General features: G+C 36.8%; 1 protein-coding gene across 1 annotated transcript in view; it reads right to left on the bottom strand.

The window, feature by feature from the left end:
- The window catches only part of PNPLA8 (patatin like phospholipase domain containing 8), a 39,256-nt gene extending 39,187 nt beyond the window's left edge, over positions 1-69 (bottom strand). Inside the window, exon 1 of the mRNA XM_045565397.1 lies at positions 54-69. The gene's annotated coding sequence lies outside the window, so the exon portion shown is untranslated. The remainder of the gene's footprint in view (positions 1-53) is intronic.
- Between the last annotated feature and the right edge of the window lie 17,146 nt (positions 70-17,215).

Below are 17,215 nucleotides of genomic sequence, written 5' to 3'. Positions count from 1 at the left end.
AGTGAACACCCGGCCTCCTACCGTCCCGCCCCCGTTCCCTCAAGGCCACTGACCGGGATGCAGGCCGCAGTCACTTGGGCGGCAGCGGCGACCGGCTCCTTCCCGGCACTGACGTCCACTGGGCCGGCCTGCATCAGCTGAGCTTCCAACACAAACAGACGCGCAGCAGCCGGGGTGCCACCCCCTCGGCCCACCGTGTCCCGCCCCCAGCGGAAGTGACGCACAGGCCCGTTCGCGTCTACTCGCCTGTTGGGGGGCGGTTCCTCCTCCCTCTGGCCTCTGCCTCCCTGTCAATCGCCGCTCCGCCCCTCCCCAGGCATGCGCAATAGAGCATGGCGGAGCGCGAGGCCGCGGGCCCGCGGGTGGCGTGCGTGCGTGCACTTGCTTGCCGCCTCCCGGAGACGCGTGGCTGGGTGGCTGGGAATGTGGAGTTTAGATAGGGTCTAGCCCGGGGGCTTGAGCTCCGGGCCGGGGAAGCTCGTGTTTCCTCCGTGGGCCAGACCGCAGAGCAGGCTCGGGGCTTGCTTGTTTGCAGGCTGCCATCCCCTTTCAGCAGAGCCGAGCCTCCGTCTCCACGTCCGTGACGGCCCTGTCCTCGGAGCTGCTGGCTGCGTTACCAGCCGCCTGGAGGGTGGTGAGCGGCACGGCCCGCCCACTACCACGCTGGTGTCACCGTTCACGGTGACGTCTCCTCGATATCCATTCCCGGGCATGGCCACCCAGACTAAATGTCATTCAGAAGCGCTTTCATGTATATTACTGTAAATTAGAACAAATGGTTGAATTCTGACATTTTATCCGTACCAGGTGGGCAAACTACAGCCCACCGCATGTTTTTGTACAGCTGTGAGTTAAGAATGGTTTTCGCATTTTTCAAAGCTTGAAGAAAAATGCGTGTTTGGGGGCAAATGACAATTATATGACGTTCGTATTTCAGTGTCTGTCCATTAAAAAATAGTTTTATTAGGATACAGCCATGCCATTCCTTTCATGCTACAATAGCGAATTTGGGTTATTGCAACAGCCCTTACTCTCTTGAAGTGACCTTGCAATTAAGTTGAAGTCAGGATAGAACGTGGAAAACTAGTTTTCAACCTCAAAATGTTAACAAGACTGTTAGACTCCACTCTATGGCTCACTTTCTTACCGGTGTAAATGCTTTAGTCCCCTGTAAGATTATTGTAAAGTCCTTAAGGAAGGAAATGGTCTGAACTGCCGCACGTACTGAATGTTAGACTGATTGTAGTATTTTTAAAAAATTAAGGAGGGGGCTGGATGCGGTGACTCAGGCCTGTAATCTTAGCACTCTGGGAGGCTGAGGCAGGAGGACAGGTTGAGCCCAGGAGTTCAAGACCAGCCTGAGCAAGAGTGAGACCCTGTCTCTACTAAAAATAGAAAAATTAGCTGGGTGTGGTGGCGCAGGCCTGTAGTTCCAGCTACTCAGGAGGCTGAGGGAGAAGGATCACTTAAGCCCAGGAGTTTGAGGTTGCTGTGACTTAGGCTGACGCCATGGCACTGTAGCCCAGGCAACAGAGCCAGACTGTGTCTCAAAAAAATAAAAAATAAAAAAATTAAGGAGAGAAGCCAGCTTGTTAGGCTGTTGGGACACAGGTAAACTGAATTCGGTCCATCATAATACCAACAATGCATAAGCCAGACATGTTATTTAGCTAAACGACAGTTAAAAGATATATGCACAAATAAAACCTTAGAGGAGTATGGAAGTAAATTTAGTTCTTGAGGGATATTTCTCTCTTTTGTTAAAGAAAAAATTATTCTGACACTTGTTCAAATGACAAGGAAGACTATTCAGGACTATCAAAATAGGCATCAAGGCTATTGCCATAGGGCAGAGAGATCAGCTTCAAGTTCTAATACAACAAAGAAATCTAGGATTTATAGCCAACAGACAGAATGAGGGGTCAGTGCATGGAAAATCACTAAGAGGTGACCTCACGGTAGGGGATGTTCTTGCTAAACTGACTTAAGATTCTTGTTGAAAATAGGTGGGGGTGATCAGTTATCAAAGGTTGGGATATTCTCTCTAAACTGACTTAGCTGGATTCTTGCTGCAACTGGAGTCAGCTGGCCTAAAACAGGGGCCTAAGGACCAGCGCTAGTTGAGAAAGGGGCTCACGCTAACTAAAGTTTGGTAGAGGAGAGAGTCTCACCATACCTTCTCCCCTCGTGTTCCTTTATTCTCTAGTTTAGTCAGATGTTATCAAATATCCAGATTTCCCTCCCATGTCAGAAATTTTCAAGAAACTCTCATTCTTCCTTCTCCTTACTTGCCCTTCTCCCTCTCTTGTCCATCACCATACCTTTAATTCATCATAAGGTCTGACAAGTCTTACTGCAGAATCTGTTGAATCTTCCCTCTGCTCTGCATTCTCATTTCAACTGCTTTCGTTTAGGCTTTCATCCTCCCCCCTCAATTCATCTAAACTGGTTTTCCAGTGTAACTAACCTCTGACCCAATCAGTCTCTTCTTTGCAGCCACAGTAATCTTTTGAAAATGCACGTCCAATCATGTGTTTTCTCTGATTAAAAAGCTTTCGCTAGCACTTCATCTCCATGGAACAAACTGTATGGCATGATAGGCTTTGACCCTGCCTACGGTCCTACCTTACTTTGACTGCTTGCTGCTCACTCTTTACCCTCTAGTCATACCTGTATTTCCCCAAACACCCTATGCCTTTTCATACTTAGTGCCTTTGCTCATGCTGGTGGCTCAGCTTCCTTTCCACCCTGTCCTTTAAAGATTTATTAGTCCTTCAACCAGGAAAATCTTACCTCACTACTTCATAGATTAAATCATTCCTTCCACCTGTCCTTGCTTCTCTTATTGCCCTTGCTGTACAGTATTATAATTTATTTGTTTATATCCCTGCAAGTTTCCTACAGGCAGGAAGTGTAATGTAACTATATTTGTATCTTCTAGTTCTAGCATAATACCCCAAAAATAGCAGACTCTCTAAAATTCTGTATTATTGAATTGATTTTAATTTTATTTAGATTACTAGTTTGATAAGTTAAAAATGGAAAATAAAATGCACTTATGATTCTTTCAGTGTTGGGCAAAGTTTTGAGGGAAAAGAGAATTTCATTTACTTTCAAACAAAATAAATTCAGCAATGTGCAAAATAGATAATCTTGTGTATTAATACCAGACTAATGCCTTCAGGAAATAATGTTAAATAGAGTAATTGTTCAACCCTATATTCTTCTGCAGCTAGGTAAAGGAGAGATCCACATTGCCCCTATATCATTTACTTGCTGTGCTCATTCCATTTATAAGGTTTACTACTGATTTCCTCATGTATTTTAGATCTTTCCCTCTTCTATATCCATAGTCACTCCTTTATATTAAGGTCTAGTTCATAATAACTTCTTCAAAGGACTTCTAGTCTATTGCTCAAACAAAATGTAATGTAGCCAAAATAAATTTAGCCATATTGGTGTAAGATATTTCTTCAAATCAACCGAGTGAGGGATATGCCAAAAATTAATTCTTTAAGAATAGTCACCATGGTAGGCAAAATGATGGCCTCCTAAAAAATGTTTATGTCCTAATCTTGGAACCTGTGAATATGTTATGTTACATGGCAAAAGTGACTTCTTGTGGATGTAGTTAAGGTTACAGATTTTAAGAAAGGAAAATTATCCTGGATTATCCTTGTAGGTCCAGTCTAATCACATGAGCCCTTAGAAGCAGTAGAGATCTGACAGGAAGAAAGTCAGAGAGATTTAAGATGGGAGCTGGGGAGCAATTTGACAAAGAATGCAGGTGGTCTTAGGAGCCAAGAGACAGTCCTGGCTGACAGCCAGTCAGGAAATAGAGATGTCATCCCTAAAGCTGCATGGAATTGAATTCTGCCAACACGCTAAATAACCTTAAAAATACATTCTTCTACAAAGCCACCAGATGAAAACCCAGGTCTGCTGACACTTGATTTCAGCCTTGTGAGACCTGCAGCAGAGGAACTGGCCACCTTACATGGACTTCTGACCAACAGAACTATGACATAATAAATTTGAGTTGTTTTAAGCCACTAAATTTATAGTATTTTGTTTCAACAGCAATAGAAAATTAATATAATTGTCTTTTTATAGTTTGAAGACATGAAGGCAAGGATTTTATCTGTTTTGATCCTTAGCACTGAGGCTTTGCATTTAGTAGGTACTCAGTAACTATTTGATGAACATATATTGAACAAATTAGATTTACTCATTCAACCATTGAGTGGTTGGCTACATGCTTGGCACCAAGCTATTTGCTGAAAGTAAAAAAACTGAAGAGCCTTCATGGAACTCAAAGTCTAAGCTTAGGTAATTATACAATGTGGAAAGAGCACTAATGGAGACATGCACTGGGTATTTTCAGAGTTCAAAGCAGGGATACCTATCCCAGCCTGTGGTGTCAGGAAAGACTTACTGGGACAAAGGACTTCTGAGCCAAGTCATAAAAGATATTGTTAGCAAAGCACATGGCAGTAGTGGAGGTGGAAAAAAAAAAAAAAAGGAGAGAGCTTTACAGAGAGAAGGGACATTGTGATCAAAGGCAATGAGGTAAGAAACAACATAGTTATTGATTACTCGCCATGATGTATGAAGGGAACTCTCTGTTCCATGCTTCTGGTACTGGAAATGTGATATAAGGGCTGGATAAGACCTAAAACTGAGCTTTACTTGATCTTCTAGGTGATCAAAATCAGATTTTAATGCAAAAAAGTAATATGGTCGAATTTAAGTTTTAAGTAGATTTCTTTTGGCATCGTAAGAGGGCAAGATTTGAAGGAGATGAGGAGCCATGTTGTTGTTATATTGTGTTGTTTCCCTGTTTAACCTCTTAATAAAAATCATTCTTTATTCACCTTAAAAATTGCCTTAATGAGTTTGTCTGTCTATATCTGCAGTCCAGACCTCTCTATCAGGTCTGAGACCAGTTTATCCAACTTCCTGCTGGGAAATCCCCAGAGAAACTAAACCAGTGGGAAATAAACCAGATATATGAGGTAATTTTCTAGGTGAAGAAAGAATGGTTTTATTAATAGGTAAGTTATATCTCAGGTTTTGGCACAAGAGTAACAACACAAAATCTTAAGGACGTATTTTCTCTAACTTGCTTTTGAATCTAAGTTACACTTTACCTTTTACCTAATACTTTTGTAGGTTATTCTCTGCCTTACTTATTCACAGAACATCTCATCTAGTTAAAAATTCAGAAAAAAAAAACTAAAAATGCCCCAATATTCAATTTTATTGTCAGTTTTCTTATAGGCAAATATTAATGTTTGCATTGCTTAACTTCAGAGTTAAGACAGGGTTGGAGTCCTAGCCTCACCATTTACTAGTTGTAATACTGTGGGCAAATAACTTCTGCAAGCCTCCCTTTCCTCATTAGTAAAATCTTTCAACATCCCAATCCAATAGTCTAATTCGATTTATGATCTATGGCCAGAGAATGAGGTACTATGACTGGTCAGCATGGTCAAGCTACACCAAACTCCTCAACAGCACCCCAGCGTGTTGTGTCTTTCAAGAAAACAGCATCTCCCATAGAACCACAGTATTTGTCTTGGAAGAAAAGTTTTTCACAGAAGGAGAAAAATGCAAGGAAGAAAAACAAGAAGGCTGGGCAACATAGCCAGCAGCTGAACACTGGTTGGAATGTATGAATGAACCAGTGCTTAGATACAACAGAGCAAGTAGCACTTTTCCTTTAATGCCTTTTAGAGTTCCTGAGAGCTCAAAGGTTTGTCAGGGACTAACGATGTTTGGGAATTACGGTGCCTATGAAGAGCATGTGCTTTAAAATCAGGCAAACTTAGATTCCAGTTCTAGCTTTGCCACTTACTTGAGCAAAATACTCAACTTTTAAGTCTCAGTTCCAACAGTTGAAAAATGTATTTTATTTATAAGGACCTTTTCAAAGACATTTGGATCCAGTTTGAGATAGAATTTCTGTTTTCTAAAGGCAGCAATACTTGCTTATATTGTATCATAAAATCACTCAAGTATGACTTCAGACTCATACGAACCAGAGCTATGTTTTGTCACTCCCCCAAAAATAGTTAGCAAGACTTGTAACCTCTCTGAGTCTTACTTTTCTCATCTAAAAAAATAGGCACAATATGCCCATCTTAAAAAGTTTTATGAAGGCTTAAATGAAATAATACATGTAAAATGCCTAGTATTTATTAAAATACTTATTGTAAACATTTTATGACCTGATTACTGTGGTAGTCTCTAAATATACACCAGTCAATAATCTGAATACATACCAGTTAATAAAGCAGATGTAATCCTAGCTCTTGTGAACCGTACAACACACAGGATATACTCAATAAATTTAGCTAGTATTATTGGCATACCAATACCAAATTAATACAGCTGAAAAGAAGTTCATAACATTTCCAGAGATATTGTTTGAAGTAAGAGTCTAGCCTGAATCAACATAGTAGGATGCTAAATTCAATTCAAAAGAAATGGCATTTATGGGCACCAATTATGGGCAGAACAGTGAGGTAGGTACAGTGCCTGCCTCCAAAGAGTCTTATAGAAGAGGCAGATCTCTACATTCACTATAAAACAAGGAAGGATGAAATATGTTATATAACCAAAAAACCAACAACGTTCTGGGAAGAATTCAGAGGAGACAGTGATGGATTCCAAAAGGAGGTTAGAGATAAGGTCGCCAGCTCTAACAATATAAATATTATATGGGAAATATTTATACTATTAATAAAAAATTTTATCTTATTTATCTGAAACTCAAATTTAACTGGGCATTACATTTTATTTAATTAGGCTACCCTAATTGAGGAGAGCTGCTGACAAGCCATAAAACTTAATTATTTCCAAATGGAAGGATGTGCAGGATATAAAATAAGTGAGAAAACATATTTAATACAAGAACAATAGAAAAAAAAGGCATAAAAGTAAGAACTATACATGGCCTTTCCTGAGAATGGGATAAAAGCCAAAGGCTTGAATGGAATAATAGATAAAGCTGGAAATGTATAAAGAGCTAAATCACAAAGTACCTTGAATGGCTGAACTAGAAATTTGATCTTTTTGATGATTTATGGTGGTATATAATTCACGTGAAAGATAAATTAAACCTTTTCGTTCTATTTTGAATATTCAAGTTATAGATGTAATGTGGCTGTAAGAGGAGAAAGTACCACAGAGAGGGCCAGGCAGGAGGACTGCTCTGGAAGGAGGCCATAAGTGATTTATTGAAGAATGGGACCCTGAAGGAAGCTGGCAGTGACTTCAGATTAAATGAAACACACAAACAAAAACACCTTGAACATCTTGAGAAGAGGAAAAGACCTGTTTAAAAGGAACAGAAAATGAGTTCTCTCCAGGAAAATTAGTTAATGCCCAGGTATATGAGTCACAGACTTCAGAGTAGCCAAAATAAGCACAAACAGAATTGAAATGTTCAGAAACTGTGATGCCCTTTACAAACCCCAAAGAACAGAGAGTGAAACAATTCTAGGGAATCACAATGTGTGAGCCAAGATAGCATCTTATTTCACCCAGGAAGTCCTAATGGAAAAGCTTCCCTATTTTTTCAGCCAAATGCACATGCAATGCCACGAATATAGCAGCATAAGGGAAGGAGATGCTTTGCTAGCTAGTATCCCAGCCACTGTAGGTCAAAGGAATGGTTTTGAGTTAATCAGATTGTAGAAAAAAAAATCTGTAAAGTAAAATAGTCCCAAGGATGTGATGTGAATGAAGAGAACAGAGCATGTGATCCTGATAATATTCCATAACATTAATTAATGTTCAGTAACACTAAGTGTGCCCAAGGAAACCATAGGAGGTGATGTTACCTTCCTTTCCCTCCTTGTCTTCTTTCTCCTCCTTCCATATTGCAGAAATAATTTTAACTTCATGATTAATTTGTTACATAAATAGCAAGAGAAATAAAGAAGTAAAACCTGACTCCAACCTCCTTAGAAAATAACCTTTCAAGTATGTTCAAAATTTAAAAATTTGAAACAGGTATATTTTATACTATTTTCTCTATTTTAAGAAACTGCTTTTCCAACTAACAAAAGACCAGTAGTACTATTAATATATAGGTGTAACAGTATAGTATATGTATACTATATATATACACTATACTTTATAGATTTTTTTAATCTCCACTAAAATTTTTGGCTTCACTTTATGCCCAGTAGAAAATTGAGATATATAGATATATACACACACATACATATAACATGTCTTAAATTTAAAGAACTCAAGATAATTAGATTTATGATATTTATATAGATATCTTAAAACCTCTTTTTAAGCATCCTAATTAAATAATATTTATTACTGATAAATAAATATGGTAGAGATTGAATCATTTCTCAAGGGACATCCAATCAGACTTTAGAACTTGGTATAGTTCTAATGCTTGATTAAAAAACAAAATTTTGGGGAGATTGGGACTTTGTGTAAACTCAACTAATTCCCATTAATTCCAAAACAACCCTTGTATAACTAGACTAGACATAAAGCCTGGTTGCTTCTACACATCCCTTCCAACTAATAATATTGTGATGCATAAGACTGGCAAGTTGTTTTGGAGTGGGCTTCCTGTGGTTGCTATACATAGACTTCAAATATGTATATTCAGAAACTACTTTTACAGTTTACCAGGTATGATCAGACTTTTGGGAAACAGACTCACTCTAGTCAGATTCATAAGAAATTTTGATTAACCAAAATGCCAAAATACTTGTTTACATTGGGAGGTAGGTGGCTTTTTATTGATATTTGCTATTTAGCACATCATCTTTTTAATTAAAAAAATCAAAGTACCTGGGGAAGAGACGCTGGCATAGCAAAGTGAGAGAGCGTTCACAGAAAACTTGGAAATAGTGGTAGTAGGTTTTTTCACAAGAAGTCTATCAAAGTTTTTCTGTGTTTTTATGACTGTCTTGACAACGTTTCATGATTTCTTAATTCTTGCAGATCAAGTGTAACTGTGGGTTAGATGTCACAATTTACATAGCTGATCTTCCTAACTATTATGTTTCTGAAACCATGTATTTCTGGGGTGTTTGGAACTTACATTGAAACATTGGACTGAATATGTGTTTGCTTGCTTAGCCTGTCATCGGTCTAAATATTTTTAATGAAATATTCTTGTTTTAAATATACTTTTCCATATTTAAGTGTCTCTTTCTCTCTCTTTCAATTCTTTATCTCAATCTTCCCCTCTATCTCACTCTTGTATAACTATTTAGAAATGTCACTCTCCTTTTTTTTAAACTTTACTCTTTTTTGCCTTTTTGTTCATTACATTTTCACCTTTATTTATTTTAACATATTTTTCTAACAAATTATAATCTCAAAACTACAATTACAGGTAATTTCACATTGATTAACTTCTGTCTTGATTCCTTCCTAAGGACATAAAGAGATAAATAAAGAGCTCTTTGTTTTCACCAGTGAGATCTTTATAATTATGCGGTAGAAAGTTACTTCTAGGAAAACTTAACTTTCAATAATTAATCTGTATGATGTATTGATTTTGTTAACTTCGGTCATAGGAAGTGATATTCTGAACTTTTTCCTTAGAACTGGAAGTTCATCTTAATTAGGGAACTCTAACTTTCTACTTATTAAATGCACACATTAATTGTAATCAAAGAATGAAAGAAAGAACTAGAAATTTAACAACATGCATGTTGTATTTCCCAACATTATGGAACTTAAAAGTTTTCCTAAACTTCATTTTGAAGGTGAGAATGACATTAGTAATATATTCATAGCATTCAAGAAAGACCAGAATAATTATTTTAAGATCTGATGACTATATTTACTTCATTTTGAATTTCACTCTGTTGCATAACTTTTTTTACTAATATTCAAATATAACTATTATGACTTAGTAACTTCTTAAGTCTCACTGGTTCTCTGTTGTCTATTAATGATATTTAGGACCATATTATCATTTAGACTCAGCAGTGATCCTAAGAATCATCTGGTTTAAATCTCTTTTAACAAATGACTTAAATATTTTAATGAGATCTGATGAGATTAAATGACCTCTCCATTTGCACATACCTAGTTAATTCAACCAATATAATATAAAATATATAAAATATTATACAATATATAAACATTATATTATATAAATATATAATATATATTTTAATTTTTTAATTCTTAATTTTTCTTGTTTTTCTACTGAATTTTATGTTTCTAGAATATAGATGGTATTATGAATTTTTTTGTACTAAAATTGAGCCATTTTATGTTAAATTGTTTTAATATTTTGCAGTTTAAGAAACAAGAATAAGTATTAGCAGAGAAAAGTGACTAAGTATAGTTGAATTTCTTACTAAGTCTTTGGAGTTTTAACAAAGTTAATTAAAAATATGTATTATAAAATAAGAAAAATAACACAAGAATTAAGTCAACTTAATAACAGTGGCACCAAGCAACAGAAGCAGTATTTTTAAAATACAGAATAAAAATGATGTGGTAGCCCTTGGGTTACTGTTTGTCAGATGCAAAGAATCACCTGCAGCCTTCTAAAAGTATGGATTCCCAGACCCTGCTCCTGGAAATTCTAATTCATAATGTCAAGGGTGGTGCTCTGGAATCACATTTCACAACACCATGTGATCAAACAAGGGGTTCATAATTTTTTTGGTTTATGAACTCCTTTGGCAATCTGTTAAAGCCAGTGAATCCTTTCTTGGAATATTTCAATTTGGGCTGAGTGTCCACTGTTGGGGGTTCAGGTAGGTTGGGGCATACATGGTGAAGGATAATAGCAAGTCACTTTCTTGGAAGAGTATATGTTTGGGGGCTGAGGAGGCCATGAGTGAGAACTCACTTTGTGGCCAGAGCATGTCTGGTGAACTGGCCAAATAAGTAGACTGAGAGAATTCCATTTGCAATTCCTGGGAGACAGTGCAACCCAAGTGAAGAAGGAGCCCAAGCACTCTAAATTAGGTGCTGTAACAAAGCCTAAACAAGACTGGGGTGAGGGGTAGCCCTCTATGTAAAGACTGATAATTGAACAGAAGTTTGTCTCCACCTTATGTCTTGAGAGAGAAGACTGTCACTAAAGTATGTGAGAACTCTGTCCCATTAAATTTTATAACTCCTTAGGAGCACAAGCATAATTACTGCATTGACATACAAGGCAGAGGCCCATTCTCTGTGAAGATCCACAGACCATGCTTGGCCAATAACCACTCACAAACCATGGGAGTGCATGTCTGACACCAATTTGGGAATTTCAAAATGCATAACAGGGTTGAGTAAGAAGTTTACAGGGCTATAGAGATCCTTCATAAGCAGATGGAGTCATTGGTTTTAGTTTGTTTTGTTCGCTGATGCATATTTAGGGCTTGTAATTGTGCCTTTCATTTACTAGATACTTACTGAATATTTGTTAAATAAATAATGAAAAAATGAATGAAAAAAGGACTGACTTTACAGCCACAGTTTGGTTAAGCTTGGAGAAATTTAGGTTACAACAGACCTTGTTTGGTAATACTAAGTCACTGCTTCTAGAACCCAGATCCAGGAAAATGTCAAAACTGTAAAAAAAATTTTAAAAAGAATGTTAACAGAAAACACATCTGCTTGCACCATACCTGCCTGATCTAGTATTAATATGGCATATCCCAAAAAAAGGCAGCAACACAGCTGAACAGAATTACTATGTAGTCAGAGGGGGAAGAACATTGTTATGGATGCCACTGCTATAATATCAAACAATAATGATCCACGCAGGAGGGTTCTCTCAGTGTGGTGGACACAGCTAGCTGCTGTGGGAGAGAGAAAATAAAAATGTAAAAATCTCTAATAAACCCTTGACTTATAATATTTTTCACTTCATTTTGAATTGTTTGAAAGACCTCTCTTTAAAGAAAGCTGTAAAACAAGGCCAGGCTATAGCTTCTGGCAATAGAGATGATATAGATAGACTATATATAGATCTAGATATAGGTACATATAAATAGATGATATAGCTATAGGTATAAAGATTGAGGTTCAAATAAATTTAGTGGTTTAATATTTATATTTGTTAGTGTGTTAGAAAGAATATTATATAGTGATTCCAGATGGTATATTTTAACAGTGATTGTTTCCTGAGCAAATCTCAGAAAAAAGCCACAAATATTGAAAATTCTAAAATTCACTTAGTCGTAGTAGTAGCTTCTAACTTCTGCCATACTGAAAATACTGCCATACTCTAAATATAACTTTACAAAAGAAAAAAAGGAAAAAGGCTAATATATTCTTTATTTTAACACTAGATGGCAGCCTAGAGAGGCAAATTGTATTTGCTTTTCAGAGCTACCACTTGTTTTCAGCTTAATTTATCCACAAGGAAAGAAAGTTATAATAATAGTCTTTTAGATTTTTCGGAACTCTGCATTTGAGTCTCAGCTTTTCTCCCCTTAACTAAAAGGAACATTTCATAATAACTCTTTTTTTTCTTGTGACAGGCTGGCTGAGAAGATCATTATTAAAATATATCTCTTTAGCTATATAAGTATAGATAATTCTGAAAGCAAATATTTTCTGGCATATCTACTTAGTTTACATTTATATACTTTAGTAACTTTATTTCAATAATGGTTTGCTGCAACTAATTTTTGAACCTGAATTAAGTAGATTCTTATGAGGTAATTTTTAGAGTATACAGTTGTTTTTGTAGAGCACTAGGATTTAGGTGATCTATTCCTTTTGTTTGTTTTAATGCTTTCCCATGAGCACAACATTTGAATGCCTTTAATACAGAGGTCCAGGAAACTTTCCGAATTTTGAAATTTTGAAAAGACTGAGTGTATCAGAAATAAGTCAGTTACCTTACTTAGGTCTTCCCTTGCCTTGGATTAGCTCTCAAAAAGTTTTATTCTTCTGAACTTTGGATAGTGTCATGAAATATTTCTCTATTGTATGATTTATGATGGTCAAAACCTATATTGGAAAAAAAAAACAACCAGAGGAAAGAAAGCAAGTTAAGATCTTCCATCCACTCTGCCTAGAAGGGTGAATACCTGGCATCCAATAGAAGCCAAGGAGAGAGAAGTGTTCATGAGAATCATTGAATTAGAATTACTAATGTGAGAAAATTGGTGGTGGTTGTTTTTTTATTTTGAAATAATTTCAAGCTTATAGAAAAAAATTCTCATAGAATACAAATACCTTCTTTTTCCTCAACCATTTGGGGATAAGCTGACCTGATGCCTTTCTAATATTATAGTGTGAATTTCTTACAAATAAGGACATTTTACTACATAACCATAATACAACCTTCAAAATCAGAAAATTAACGTTGATTCACGACTACCATCTAATCCTCAGATCTCATTTAACTGTCATTTGTCTTTAGTTTCTTTCACTCTAGAATAGCTTATCAGTCTTTCCTTGTCTTCCAGAAATTTGATGCAAAGTAATTTTTTTGTAGTCTGGCCCTCTGTTTAGTTTTGTTTCATGATTAGATTAAGATTACTTATTGTTGGCAGTAATACCACAGAAGTGATGCTGTTTTCTCATCACACCCAAAAAATGTCTATGCACACAAAATTTTGCATTAAATTTTAGGGGATTCAATGATCCTTGGAGGTCTCCCATAGTCCAGTACTCATCCCTGGAGGGAATGCTACTTCACCTTTACTAGGTACTGGTTATAACCTGGCAGGAGAGATTTAAAATAGCAGTATTTACACTATAATACAGGTTAATAATTTAACAGCGTTGCCTGAAAAATGGGACAATGATACACTCATGAAGCTGCAAATTGGTTAATTTATATGCTGACTGTCTCAATGTGGAGCCAGAATTAGACCCAGCAAAACAGTTCCTGAAATATGGTTTAGTAGGTGCTGCTGTTCACCTGAAAAATATTTATGGAACTCTGTTTTATACTAGGAATTCTTAGGCAATGAAGCTAAAAAATTCATAAAAATTTAGTTTGTGGATATGAAAACAAGGAAGCAATAATGACAGAGATGATAGGAATTATAATAAGATTAAATAAAGGGAGCTAATAGACTAAATATGCAGGGCATCCGGAAGTGCAAAGGAGGGCTTTCTAAATAAAATAATGAAGAGGTCAGTCCTGAAAGATGAATAGGAGTGAGTCCATTGCCCTTACACATATGCTTAAAAAGTCAGTGTGCTGGCTGTGTTTGGTGGCTCATGCTTGTAATCCCAGAACTTTGGGAGGCCAAGGCAGGATGATCACTTGAGGCCAGGATTCAAGACCAGCCTGGGCAATACCACAAAATCCTGTCACTACAAAAGATAAAAAAATTAGCTGGGTGTGGTGGTGTGAGACTATAGTCCTAGATACTCAGGAGGGTGAGGCAAGAGGACTGCTTGAGCCCAGGAGTTCAAGGCTGCAGTGAGCTATGATTGCCCCACTGCACTTCAGGCTGGGAAACAAAGCAAGATCATGTCTCTTAAAAAAAAATTCTATAAGCCTTATTACAAAAAAATGCAGTCTTCCATTTCCTGCTTCCCAGAGTCAACCCCTTCCAATGATATATGTAGATTCTTTGTGTATTTACCTATATTATCTCAAAATAACATGCTTAATTTGCTATGTTTAAAGTTTTGCATTTAGGCACTATCTTTTGACATTCCACTATGGTCAATGAGGATTTTGCTCTTTTTAATTACCTTGTCATCCCATGCCTTGCTCCTGGTCTCATCACAAACACATGCACATACACATATATCCCTCCCATGTTACCCTCCATCTTCCCAATATAATTATGTAAATGATTATGTTGTATTTACATTATTTTGACTACATAAATGCAATTATGTACTAAGATATGATGGTTTGACCTTTCATGCATATTTGATGTCAACATTTGTCTGGATTCTTTCATAGTTTTCTCTGTGCTTATCATTAATTCAACCCTAAATTCTACTCCAGATAAGTGAGTTTCCTCACAAGATGTTCAAGACATTAGTTAATCTATCAATTTTAATCTTGAAGAACTCTGAGTCTTCTGACCTACTCCCATTTGGGCTGGTGGCTCTCTAGGCCTGTATCCTGCTGTTGCGTTGGGACCTTCCTCCACTATCAACTTGGGATTCCTTTTGCTTCTTTCTTGATTTGAATTTCCTTTTTCCTATTTTAAACTGATATGTTTGAGGATAAACTATCATCTAGGAAATCATTACAGAAGATAAACAATTCTTTGATTTTCTTTTATGGCCTTATTTCCCTGGGATACATGTTCCAACAGCTTCCTTAGGAAGGATACAGAGGAGGCAATTTTTGAGACCTTGACCATATAGAATTCTGCCTTAAAAATCTTTTCCTTCAGAATTTTCAGATTATTGATCTCTTGTCTTCTTCCAGTGTAGCTATTAAAAAGGCTGAAGCCATTCTATTCTTGACCCTTTGTGACTTTATTCTTCTTGCTGAAAGTTTGTAAAATTTCCATGTCTAAAGTTCTGATTTTTAAAAATAATGTGCCATGGCAAGTACCTATGGTTCTCAGCACATAATGGGTCATTCCATCTGGAAATACATGTTCAATTCCTGAAAAATTTCTTGCATTATTTCTTTTACTATTTTCTTTGTTCCATTTTCTTTTCTATTCTCTTTAGAGAGTTGGATATTGAGACTCCTGGATGTATTAGATTTCTAGGGCTGCCATAACAAAATATGACAGATTAGGTGGCTTAAACAACAGAAATGTATTTCTCACAGTTCTGGAGCTAGAAATCCAAGATCAAGGTGTTGGCAGGTGTGGTTTCTCCTGAGATCTCTCTTCCTATCTTGCGGAGGCTGTCTTCTTTCTTTGTCCTCACATGCTCTTTCCAGGATGCTCTCACATCCTTGGTGTCTCTTTGTGTGTCCAAATTTTCTCTTCTAATAAGTACACCAGTGAGATAGCATAGAGCCTACCCACCCTAATGGGCTCGCTGTAACTTAATCATCTCTTTAAAGGCCCTAACTCCAAATACAGTCACAATCTAAGGTACTGGGGGTAGGGGCTTAAACATATGAATTTTGAGGGGACATATTTCAGCTTATAATACTGGAGTTGTCTTATTTGGGCTTCTTATTTTCCATCTCTTGGTCTTTTGGCTCTACTTTTTGGGAGATTCCTTTAACTTTAATCTTCTAACTGTATGAACTTTTCATTTATAATATCACATCTTAAATTACTAGAACTCTTTTTGTTTTCATAATATTCCTTCTCCAAAAGGCATCACTTTTTTGTTTTCAGGGATGTAATATAGTCTCTGCTCAGTAAGAACATTAATAACAATTTGGTTCTTTCCCATAAATTTTCTTCTGCCTACACAATCTCTGTTTCCTCCAAGTTGCTATTTTCTATTTATTTATTTTGGTCACTGCTATGTTCTAAATGTGTCCACCAGAATTCATGTGTTAGAAACTTAATCTGCAATGCAACGGTGTTGGGAAGTGGGGCCTTTTTGAAGGTGCTTAGGTTGTGAGAGCTCTGCCATCATGAATGGATTAATGCTGCTATGTAAAGGGCTTACAACAATGGGTTCTCTCTCTTTTACTCTTCTGGCATGTGAGGACACAATGTTTGTCCTCTATTGCTCTTCCATCATGTGAGGACATAGCAAGAAGGTCCTCATCAGATGCCAGTGCCTTAATCTTGGACTTCCTAGCCTCCAGAGAAACAAATTTGTTTTTTTATAAATTAGCCAGTCTCAGGTGTTTTGGTATAGCAGCACAAATGGACTAAGACAGGCATTATCTTTATTATTAATTGTTCTCCTCAGTTGTCTTTTGACTGCCAGTGGGCAGAACATTTAAAAGGTGATGAGAAACTCTGTATCCATGGGCAAGTCTTGTCCATAAGCTTCACCATAGTGCAATAATTCTCAACTTTTGTTGTACATTAGAATCACCTAGGAAACTCTTCAAATATAGATTGACCAGGCCTTATGCCAGACCAATTGAATCAGATTCTCTGAGAGTGGAGCTCAGGCAAGGAAAATTTTTAAAACTTCACAGGTAATTTTAATGCACAGTGAGTACTGAGAATCATTGTTGCAGAGTGACTTAGCTGGATCCAGCTGGAATTCTCAATGTACAATATTTTTTGTTTTTCTCTCTTAGTTAAACTTAGTGAGCACTAGGCAATGCCAAGCCAATCTCTATCCAGAGAAATTAGATTAGAAACACTGTCAAAAATATTATGGAAATTAATACTTGGATATGTCAACT

The sequence above is a fragment of the Lemur catta genome, chromosome 11, assembly GCF_020740605.2.
Source record: "Lemur catta isolate mLemCat1 chromosome 11, mLemCat1.pri, whole genome shotgun sequence".
NCBI lineage: Eukaryota > Metazoa > Chordata > Mammalia > Primates > Lemuridae > Lemur > Lemur catta.
This window is presented reverse-complemented; position numbering and strand designations above follow the sequence as displayed.